Source organism: Anabrus simplex, chromosome 2 (assembly GCF_040414725.1).
Source record: "Anabrus simplex isolate iqAnaSimp1 chromosome 2, ASM4041472v1, whole genome shotgun sequence".
NCBI classification, from domain to species: domain Eukaryota; kingdom Metazoa; phylum Arthropoda; class Insecta; order Orthoptera; family Tettigoniidae; genus Anabrus; species Anabrus simplex.
Genome location: NC_090266.1, coordinates 710,387,254 through 710,399,749, shown reverse-complemented (window position 1 = coordinate 710,399,749; position 12,496 = coordinate 710,387,254). Strand labels below are relative to the sequence as shown.

At 43.7% G+C, this 12,496-nt stretch overlaps 1 protein-coding gene across 4 annotated transcripts in view; it reads left to right on the top strand.

Moving 5' to 3' along the window:
• CaMKI (Calcium/calmodulin-dependent protein kinase I) overlaps positions 1–12,496 on the top strand; it is a 1,265,700-nt gene that overhangs the window by 754,221 nt on the left and 498,983 nt on the right. The gene's annotated exons all lie outside the window — the stretch shown is intronic.

Below are 12,496 nucleotides of genomic sequence, written 5' to 3'. Positions count from 1 at the left end.
CTGTACAGGTATTGAGTGTTATACTACACATACGTATATATGCATACATCTAAGTGCAATCTTGCAAGCAACAGGCAATTGCAAAATTGAATAAAACGGATAATTACAATAATAGTAACAATATCACAGATAAAATAATAATAATACTGACATAGTAATAATAATAATACTAATAATAATAATAATAATAATAATAATAAAATACAGATAAAATCATACAATAATAAAAATACAGATATCATCTTGTAACGGGATTTGAACCGTTACACAGGAAGTCTGTTCACAGGTAGAGGGGCGGAAGAGTCAGGGATGGTGGATTAGCTGACATTGCTACTGCATGCGTACCATCTTTACTTCCCTCACACTTGAAGTAATGCAGTGTAAAGGGAGATCCTAGCAGAAGGGATGAAGCGTTGTAGTCAGAGAATATTTCAACCATTACGTGCGTAATAACAAGTCAAGATTTAGCGTTACCTTTGTATTAGATTATAGAGGGTGGTCGGAAACAACGTGAACCGGATATACGTAGATCGAGTCATTGGTCGTGGCAACTATTTTTTTTTTTCTCGCGAACAGGAGACAACACGGAAATCTAAGATAAGCAATTGGAAACGTACGGTATGTACTTGCGTATGATGCCACTAGCTGGTGTATGTAAAGTGTTGGTCTAAACATGCCCCCAAGTTCAGTGTGTGAGTGAGAGCGTCACAAAATGGAAGTCAATAATAATAATTATTATTATTATTCTCGTGTCAGATACATCAAAAAAAGAAAAGTTACAATAATTTCAAGTAACATTTAAATAATCTTGGACCAATACAACGCTACTTCGAGTCCTCTCTTCGTAGCTCGATGCAGGTCATCTTGCGTGCACAAAGATGGACACAGCGGACACTGAAGCATATGCTGGATGGTTTGATCTTCTCCGCAGTCACACTTGGTGTTGTCGCCATTGATGAAGCCCCATCTTGCCAAATTAACTTTGGACCTTCCCACTCCTGATCTCAACCTATTGAGAGATTTCCAGATTGTCCAGCACTCATTGCAAGCGGGTGGCAAACGTTCCTCAACCGCCATCTGCTCAGAGCCTTGCGGGATCTTCGTCTTCCATAGCTGTATCCTTGCCTTCTCAGCTGGTACTATAAGTTCCTGAGATGTTCGTAGGAAGCTCTTCCTAGATTTCAGTCTCTGTACTGGAAGCTTATGTCCATGCAGTAGATGAGTACTTTCGTGCTTAAGCTTTGTCCTTTCCTTATTTGCAGCTACTTCTCTTCGCACACCGGGTGGTGCTATCCCTGCAAGACGATAGAGTTTTTCAGTTGGAGTAGACTTTAGACAACCTGTAACAAATCTGCAGGTCACATTAAGTGCTATGTCTACCTGTCTGGCATGAGATGAATTGTACCAAACAGGGCAGGCATATTCCGCTGCAGAATAACATAGTGCCATGGCGGAAGCACGAATAATTTTTGGTTGACTGCCCCATTCTGATCCAGATAATTTACGTAGAAGATGATTCCTGGTGGAAACTTTAAGTTTAGTGTTCATGCAGTGTTTCTTGAATGTAAGAGCTCTATCAAGCGTCACTCCTAGGTATTTTGGAGTTTCACAGTATTGTAACTCAACACCTGACCACACTATAATAATAATAATAATAATAATAATAATAATAATAATAATAATAATAATAATGTAGGCTTTATGTCCCACTAACTACTTTTTCGGTTTTCGGAGACGCCGAGGTGCCGGAATTTATTCCCGCGGGAGTTCCTTTACGTGCCAGTAAATCTACCGACACGAAGCTGACGTATTTGAGCACCTTCAAATACCACTGGACTGAGCCAGGATCGAACCTGCCATGTTGGGGTCAGAAGGCCAGCGCCTCAACCGTCTGAGCCACTCAGCCTGGCGGAAGTCAACAAGCAGGAGCAACGATCGTATATTAAAATAGCAGTTCTCCGCGGCAGAAATGCACGCTAATGCCATGCAGAGCTGCGGGAAGCACTAGGTGTGCATGCCATGCCCTACAGAATAGTGGTGAGGTGGGTGGAGACACGTTCAAACTGGGTAGAGTATCAACTGCCGATTTGCCTCGCCCAGGCCGTCCAGTGTTCATGGACAAAGATGTACGGATAATGGTGATCGATCAGTGTTTACGTGAGGACAGGCGCTGGACTCTAGCGGAATTGCAAGAACATACAGCAATACCAGCGGCAACAATACGGCGCAGCCATCGTTCAGCGTCGCTTACAACGGTGGGGATGGGAGGTTCTTCCACAGCCGCCTTATTCGCCTGATCTGAGCCCATGTGACTATGATCTAATCCCCAAAGTCACGAAGCTATTACGTGGATGACGGTTTGCTAACAAAGAGGACATCGTAACAGCATTTCGGAGAGAGGTGCCACACGTTAGAGATACACATGCAGCGAATGGTATTCAGCGCCTGCCCCACCGCGGGCAACGCACAGTGGAAACCTTGGGTGATCATTTCGAAGGTCTGTAACCTGTGGAGACCTCTCCTTTGTACGTAGTCTTGTGTATTTGCTGTCTATACCATAATAAAACAATTTTTACCAATGACCTGTGTTCTGTCACTTTCCTACGAGAATCTCCTGAAGTCAGAATTTTCTTGAGGCTCTATGCATAAGTACATGCCCTATATTTCCAAATGCATATCTTAGATTTTCTGTGTTGTCTCCTGTTCGCGAGAAAAAAAAATAGTTGCCGTAACTTATGACTCGACCCTCGTATGAGCGTTAGTGTTGGTCCTGCTGATAAATAATTTAAAGGAATAATTCCATTACTCGTGCCGTTGTCATTTTAACAGCTGCTGAAGTTAGTCAATCAGATCGCTTCGCGGACGAATTCAAATGGGCTTTGCGAGGTGGTGTTACTAAATCTGCACGTGGCTTAAGAACGGCTTAAGAACACCAATCTAAGATAAAATTCATCACGGGTGAAAAATGAACACTGATCTCAAAGTTGATTGGATCACGCCGTTGCAAGTACGCTACGGTGACATAGATTGAACCCCACATTGTTTCTGTGTTTGAAGCTGATTTCTTGGCATCGGTAGCTGCCAGGCGATCGGACATTTACGGAAATCTAGCATGCGTACAGTGGATTTGGACTCCTGTCAACATCGCCATTCAGCGGTTCTCTTATGCAGAGTTTGTTGACCAGGCAAGTTGGCCGTGCGGTTAGGGGCGCGCGGCTGTGAGCTTGCATCCCGAGGTAGTGGGTTCGAATCCCACTATCGGCAGCTCTGAAGATGGTTTTCCGTGGTTTCCCATGTTCACACCAGGAAAATGCTGGGGCTGTACCTTAAGACCACGGCCGCTTCCTCACAGCTCCTAGACCTTTCCTATCCCATCATCGCCATAAGACCTGTCTGTGTCGGTGCGACGTAATGCTACTAGCAAGGAAAGAGAGAGTTTGTTGATATGTATTTAGCTTACGGCGCTGATCAACAAAATGGATCGGAGGCACGGAGGATTTACGGTGAAAGGTTTCCTCACCTTGTCATTCCGCGCAGCAACACATCGCGATTTTTTCTTCGCTTCGCAAAGCTCATTTGAATTGGCTAAGTTCAGCAGCTGGTAAAATGGCAACGGCGCGAGATATACAATTATATTTCTCTAATTATTTATCAGTATGTGAACCTCCGTGGCCCAGGCGGCAGCGCGCCGGCCTCTCACTGCTGGGTTCCGTGGTTCAAATCTCGGTCACTCCATGTGAGATTTGTGCTGGACAAAGCGGAGATGGGACAGGATTTTCTCCGGGTACTCCGGTTTTCCCTGTCATACATTCCAGTCACACTCTCCAATATCATTTCATTTCATCTGTCATTCATTAATCATTGCCCTAGAAGAGTGCGACAGGCTTCGGCAGTCGGCACAATTCCTATCCTCGCCGCTAGATGGGGTCTTCATTCATCCCATTCCTGACCCGGTCGAATGACTGGAAACAGGCTGTGGATTTTCATTTATCAGTATGTCCAACTCTTTAATGCTCATATATCCGGTTCACGTTGATTCCGACCATCCTGTATAAACAATCATTTTAGACACGCCTGAGAACAGAGTATCACTGTAAACTTAAGAGTACTTAAGCAGCCATTTGTAAGTTTTTGATTCCGTGACAGGAACAGGAAAGAGGCAGATATGAGGCTAGAATACAAACATCTGCAGTTACCTGAAAACCGTAAGCTCTAAAATGGATCAACGGTTACAACTAGCCTAGTGTAGTTTATACACAAAATATATTAGACTTTCATTTTTGTTCTATCTGGAGAAGTGATTTATATGCAGTACCGCATCTTTTGTTGTAATTGAGGCTTTCAAATTAGTACGTCCGATTAGAATACTGAAGTATAGTGCTACGATGGAATTTTACATAACTCCCTCACGTTCTCTCAACACTTAAACCTGATCTTGCCTGCAAAGTAGTAACAAATGATCATCACTACATTAATATTGATTCTATAAGTTGTCGATCGCGTTCTCTAGTCTGATGTCGAGTGAGTTGGCTACACAGTATGGGATATATAGTACTTTTTTTTCTAGGGGCTTTACGTCGCACCGACACAGATAGGTCTTATGGCGACGATGGGATAGGAAAGGCTTAGGAGTTGGAAGAAAGCGGCCGTGGCCTTCATTAAGGTACAGCCTGGTGTGAAAATGGGAACCCACGGAAAACCATTTTCAGGGCTGCGGATTGTGGGATTCGAACCTACTATCTCCCGGCTGCAAGCTCACAGCCGCGCGCCTCTACGCGCACGGCCAACTCGCCCGGTATATATAGTTCTAAGATTAGTGTTTGAACTCCACTGTCGGCAGTCCTGAAGATGGTTTTGTCTTTCCTCTTTCACATCCCAGCGTCGTCCAGCTCAATGGTTGCGTGGTCAGTGTCTTGGCCTTCGGTTCTTGGAGCCCTGGGCTTGATTCCTGGATGGATCAAGCGATTTTAATGTGAATTCCCTTGGCTCAGGAGTTTGGTGTTTGTGCTGTTCCCAACATTGTTGCACACACAACACCATCGTCTACCACATTATCACGCAGTTCCCTATATAAGCTTACGGCAGAGGCGCTCATACTCATACAGGGGTCTGCCTTGCAAGAGCTGTACTAGGTTGGGAAGAGAGACACGAAATTATATACTATACCAGCGTCCCATCGTTGCATCATGATTCATTATACGTTCTTTTGGAAGAGTTGTACATCTGATCCTTCTGGATGGGTTACTATGCCGCAGGAGTTCTGTTTTGATTCAGAATTAGTGACTTCGTCATTCGCTGCTCATGGAGCAAGTGCAATGTCTTTTACAGCCCTTTTGTGATCTTTGACGACGACCAATTTGTAAAACATAACTACCATCCCAATGGCGCAACAGCCCGAAGGCTTGCAGATTACGAGGTGACGTGTGGTCAGCACGACGAATCCTCTCGGCCATTAGTATTGGCTCTCGAGACCGGGGCTGCTATCTCACTGCCAGATAGCTCCTCGATTGTAATAACGTAGGATGAGTGGACCATGAACCAGCCCCTCAGATCAAGGTAAAATTCCCTGGCCTGGTCGGGAATCAAACCTGGGGCCTCCGGGTAAGAGGCAGGCACACTACCGCTACACCACAGGGCCGGCTTAAAATGTAATTCCCGTCCGTTATTGATCATCTTCCTATGGACATCCAGATACTTTCGGTACCACGCAAAGTCAGCTTCCATCCTATGAGCAGCATCGTGATTTTACCAAACTCGAGGTAGGTTGAATTCCTCATTCATAGAAAGTAACAAGAAGAGTGTAGAGGTTACCGATCTACTTGATACAAGATAACTATGTAGCTGCGCCAGTCCCGTTATTTGAAGTCAATTAAATGTGTAATGTCCACGCCCTCGTCCCTTTGTTTACGTTCTAGATATTTTCATCTTATACTGGAGTATGTCTCCTAAAACATAATTTCGTTCTTGCATCATGGTTGCACACAAATGTCATATTTTATTCTCAGATTCGATTTTATCGCAGATAAAGTACACAGTGATATACTTAATTGTCTTTCAAACAAAGTACACTTCACTTTTGAGCAATTCGCCACATTTCGCGTTCACTGTGATTGTGAAAATTTACCATCCCTAAAGAAATGAATACGTAGTACAGACCGTGTAGCTATAGTTTTGCATTCGGGAAATGTTGGGTTCGATTTCCACCGTTGACAGTCCTGAAGAGGGTTTTCTTTGATTTTATATTTTTGCACCAGGAAAGTATCGAGGCAATACATTAATTAAAACCACAGGCGCTATCTTCCTATCCCGGCGATTCTGTAAACCTGCCTAGGTTAGTGCAACATTAAACAGAACAGAAGAATATAATGGCGTATGGTATATTATTTCGTGAAATGACTTATTATCATCTGTTGAGTTCTGTCTCAATGATTGCAACCAAGCTCTGTTGCATTAACGCAGTTAGTAAAGCGCTAATCTCTTACACTTCTTGTTGCAATACAGTTGGTTGGTATTTACGAGCGCGTAAATGCGAAATACCGTAACGTACATTTACTGCCGCGTTATTAAAGAATTTATTTTCAGGGTGCAATTCTGGTCCTCCGGGAACCGATAGCAAGTAACAGAACGTTAAACAAATGGAATTTAAAAGTTCTGTCTTCAGAGCATGAAGTCACATATTCGTAATTGATCGATAGACCTCCAGATGTGAAACGGTATTCAATGTTCGGTAAACCTACTCTCTCCACAAAGAGGAAGCCAATAAACGATGTTTAACACTTGATAAAATAATTTACATTCCAGCGCTTTTAAATTGACAACAATTACGTACAGAGAAATGTAGGAAACCATCGAGGCTATACCTTAATTAAAACTACAGCCGCCATCTTCCCAGTCCTAGCTCTTTCCTATTCTAGCGTTGCTGAAAACCTACTTGCGTTAGTGTGACTTTAAACGGAACAGACTAATCTAGTGGCGTATGGTAAATTATTTCCTGAGATGACTATTCATGGAAGAACACTAACTGTACACCAACAAGGGAAAGTTTTCAGATATACAAATAACTACGTTATCATTTGATTTGATTTGATTTGATTTGATTTGATTTGATTTGATTTGATTTGATTTGATTTGATTTGATTTGACTGTTTCACTCATTATTTAATTCATTCATTCAGTTCATTAATTCGTTCATTATTAGCCTGGCGAAGTGAGCGTGTTGGAACGGTAAACAAACAGGTAGAGATTTGCACGAGGGTCTTGCGATCATACCCCGCCGGGCTTGCAGTTAAACACAAACCAGAGGTCCGTGAATTTTTAATTCAGAACTCGCATATTTATCGGCTGGATTTAGCACAGCAGCCATATTGATACGAAACTAGTTTAGCACTGAGCTATAACACCCACGTAGGAACTCTCTGATCACTTCTGTTATTATGGAGTTCGTGGTAGTTTAACTTCAATTGTCTGTGCTTTGTGTCGGTATAGGTTCCTAGAGCATGAACTCACATGTCATTTGTCTGAAATTAGTAGAAGTTAATATAAACTTCAGGAGAAACTTGGGAAAAGCGAACGAGTTAGGTGCGCAGGACGAGGCATGTAGCCTCACCGTTATACGGCCCAAACCACGTTGCCACTTCGCTTGGTAGACACGAATTTCATCTTTCTGGAATTATGAATGGGAAGAGAGACCTCGTAGCCAGTAGCCGATGACTGGCTCTCTCTACTAATTATGCAAATTAAATGTCGTGATCTATTTTCCTTGTTCATTCTACTGCCACATTACATGCATGTAGTACGCCTTTCGAAATAAAGTTCCTCTACTATTAATTCACACTCATATGCGGTGCACGGTGAAGTTTAGTTTAGTTCATTTCCATGGTTTTCCGTGGTTTCCCATTTTCACACCAGGCAAATGCTGGGGCTGTACCTTAATTAAGGCCACGGCCGCTTCCTTTCCACTCCCAGCCCTTCCCTGTCCCATCGTCGCCATAAGACCTATCTGTGTCGGCGCGACGTAAAGCAACTAGCAAAAAAAAAAAGTTCATTTCCAACATGTCGAATTTCACGCGTTTACGTTCTTCAAAGTAATGTAGAAAGTGGAACTTTATTAGAAATAGTTACCGCGCTCACCTTGTACCAACATGAGAACATAACATCAGGAACCTTTTCCACTGCACGTTACTTAGGTACTAACCAGATAGCTACACTGCATCATACAAAGCAGTGGTAATATTGATATAACGCAGTATTTAATGAACGAACAAGTACATTACATTTCTTCAATGTAGTCACCCGCAAAGTCTGCCTTTTGCCAAAGGTCGGGAAGCCGTTGGGGACCGCTGGCAAGGCGTTCAGTCAGGACAGCGACGGAGCGCCCTACTGCGTGGAGTACAGATGCCTCTACGTATAATTCCCGGACGGTCCGTCGGTGGTCTACGGAAACGAGACCACTCACGATATCAATCTGATCTCGAGGAATGTTCGGCCGATGTGTGCGGTGCAAACTCGCAGTCTCATTCCGACCCCGCACGAAACCCTTTGACCCGTCGTGCAAAAGTACTATACGGTAATGCATTCTCCCCACAGACTCCACGTAATCCTCAATAACATTCTGATGCATTTTTGCCACGGGCAACCTATATTTTAATCCACGAACGTTGATCACCTTTTGAAAACGTGTTTTAGAGCGGTAAAATCGACACTCTTCACTTCAAAGCCACACAGCAACAACACTCCCAAGTGGGTATCCATCAAATCGGTACTGCACATCAACAGTGCCCGCTGATCGCTCCCATATCCTATTTGTGCATGTCCGATCTTCTGGGAGTGTCTGGACCACGTTGCCACTACTTTATTTACAGCCCTCGTAGATGGGCATAGAATACAGTATTTGAATGATGGGCCCTGAACTGAGGATAATGAGTTGACCGTTTCTTTCTTTGCTATTTGTCTTACGTTGCACCACGGCCGTAGCCGTGTTGAAACACCGGATCCCCTGAGATCTCCGAAGTTAAGCAACATTGGGCGTGGTCAATATTTGGATGGGTTGCCACGCGCTGATGGTGGGGGGGGGGGGATGGAGGAGAGGAAAGGAACTGGCCACCCTGCCACACGTACACTCCGGCTCAGGCACACCTCTGCGGAGGTTCGGACCTGCCTTCGGGCAGAATACACCTTTACGTTGCACCGACTCGGCGAGGTTTTATGGCGTCGATGGATAGGACAGGGTATTGGCTGGGAAGGAAGAGACCTTGACCTTAAGTTACAGCATTTGTCCGGTGTGAAAATGGGGAACAAACGAAAATCTTCCTCAGGGCTGCCGACTGTGGGGTTCGAATTCACTACCTCCTGAATGCACGCTAACGGCTACATAACTCCAACCGCGTAGCCAACTCGCTCGTTTGTGTGTTCAACTTTTTATTACTTCTACAGTACATACATATGTACTGTTACACATTTCAGCGTTCAGTCTGCAATCCTCTGTGAATTCTTTCACTATGAGTCTCCAAAAACCTCGGTTTCCAACTAGCTCTGTGACCGTATTTAGTTCTACACCCGTTATCATTAAATCATTAAATACGGAGTCTAACTATCGTCGCCTTTGTCTCTCTCTACTTCTCTTACCTTCCATGGCAGAATCCATTCTTCTTCTTCTTCTTCTTCTTCTTCTTCTTCTTCTTCTTCTTGGAAACCTATCCTCCTCCATTCGTCTTACATGATCCCACTACCGAAGCTGCTTTACTTAATATTACTTAAACAAAATTAATTAAATTAAACTTAGTAAAATATTGACGTTGTCCGCCTCTGTGGTGTAGTGGTTGGTGTGATTAGCTGCCACCCCCGGAGGCCCGGGTTAGATTCCCGGCTCTGCCACGAAATTTGAAAAGAGGTACGAGTGCTGGAACGGGGTCCACTCAGCCTCGAGAGGTCAACTGAGTACAGGGGTGTTCGATTCCCTCCTCAACCATCCTCGAAGTGGTTTTCCGTGGTTTCCCTGCTTCTCCTCCAGGTAAATGCCGGTATGGTACATAACGCAAGGCCACGGCTGCTTCCTTCCCTCTTCCTTGTCTACCCTTTAAAAATTCCCCATCCCCCATAACGCCCCTCTTCAGCATAGCAGGTGAGGCAGCTTGGGCGAGGTACTGGTCCTTCTCCCCAGTTTTATCCCCTGACCCAAAGTCTCACGCTCCAGGACACTACCCTTGAGGCGGTAGAGGCTGGATCCCTCGCAGAGTCCGGGGAAGAAAACTGACCCCGGAGGGTAAACAGATTAAGAAAGAAAGAAAAATATTGACATTACAGGGCGAAAGTGTTTCTCTTCCGCAATTCGAAATTTCGGGCGAGCGTTCTGAACTTGTACGTTAAACCTAACTATTGGCTCTTATAACGTAGATAAATATAAGCCCACTCATAAGCTGTCTTGATTATGATCATGATCATGAATGTATACATCTGAGAATGTTCCTGAATTTTTTATTTTATTTTAATAAGTTTCGCTTTTTGTTACTAACCGTGCGCTTGTACCAGAACTTACAAGGAACTTTCACAAAGTGTCTAACAAATAATGATATAGTATTGAATAGGACCGCCAGTCAAGACGTGCATATTTTAGAGAATATTATAGTCCTTTCCGTGCAGGTGCTTCATCCCGGTGGTAGTATAAAATTTCAGCAGGATCTGTCTCATATCCACACGTCCAGATTAGTTCAAGAATGGTTCGGTTCAGGTCGAGCTTATCAACTGGCCTGCTTGTGGGGCAGATATGAATCCCATCGATAACGTGTGGGCCAAGATAAAGAGAGTAATGGTGGAGGCCTGGCCCGATCCTGCGCCAAATACGAAGTACGCTCTCTGGGATGCTGTCAGTGCGACTTGGTACGTGGTGACAGGTGACTACAATACGTATGTTTCTGGCCACACGCCTGGAAGAGGTCGTGCACAATGGTGGTGTGTGGTCCTCTTTCTGAGAGGACCACCCAACGGCCCTTTTCAAGGCCGCGAATAAGCCCACTCACTGTCAATAATGACATTATAAACCAAGGGAAGTTTCATGGCTCACCATATTATAACTCAATGTAGAGTGAAAAATAAACATGAAAATATTTTACCCTACCGAGACTCGAATTCTTGTTACCAGAGGCGAGCGGCGGAGATCACGATTTAGCACTTATCGCCTTAGTTGACACTTCACGAAACTATAACACGACCGCCGGTGAAAATATAGTGCATGCATTACGACATTACAACCAATGTGGCTACTGGACGGATCTATTATGTCCTGTAGCCGTATAAGGGCAAATAAATAGAACGTAACTCGGCAAGCCCATGTTCCATGTCGTATCCTCCCACCTGTACGTGTTGTGGGCAACCATATCTTCCAGGGGACGTTCAGTTTTTGTCGGCAAGGAATGTCCGCCTTCCTAGCCTAACGGTTAGCGCTATTAGCTGTCATCCTCGGGAGCACAGGTTTAATTTCCGGTACTGCCAGAGATTTAACAATGGCAGGATGGCGTGTATGTGGTTAAAATTGTACATGCTGCTCACCTCTATTGAGGGTGTGCCTGATAAGATCTGCACCACCTCGGGACGAGGACATGAGTTTGCTTTACTTTACAAAGAGGAATGCTTCTTACCTCTATTTCTTGCTTTCGTGATGGCGCTAATTTCAATCGACAAACAAGAAATCATGTCGTTCGAACGCTGGGAGATAGACAATTATCCTACCGTTTTTTGAAGAATATTACTGTCCACTTTGTCGGATTTCGAGCCTGTGATGTATAAATTTGGTGGTCGGAGCAGTTTCTGTTGTATCACACGAGCCAGCTGCACAGATGAATCATTCATCCAGTGTGTTTATTTTTGTTCGTGCATTTATGCTTACAAGCTTCCATTATCAAGCGTCATAATCATGTCTACTTATTATTATGGGCAGCTAAATTAGTGCATTACACAATGTTTATAAGTGAACTTCCTATCTGTTCAGTATTATACGTACTCATATCTGTGAGGCACTTTGTGACGACTTCTTGTAAGGAATGGTTCTTTGCCTTTCTTACTCCGGCTGTAATATTCTTATACTCTTTATCAAATTACATGCTTAATTATTAGCATTTTAAACTTCTCTTAAATAACATGTGTGTAGATCACCTGATTGTTGTTTACACGTAATAGTTGATAATATGTTACACATTTGTGCACCTTCGTAGTTTGTTTCAGTACTTCGCCTTATGTACTCTGATATAGTCTAAGTATAGCTTGGTATAACTTCATTGTTAAAAATGTTATCAATCTTGGTCTTTATATGTGTACTTGTAAGTGTGGTTTCTTTCTTACAGTGGTATTTTATGAATTGTATTTGATGTAAGAGAGCCATTCAATGCATGCTGTAACATTCTTTCTTACTTACTGCCTCTCAAACAAGAGTGCTTTAGGGAAGAAGCAGACGGTGTGCTTATTGCCCCAACACTACCTAACTGCATGCTTGGGCGATTTCCTC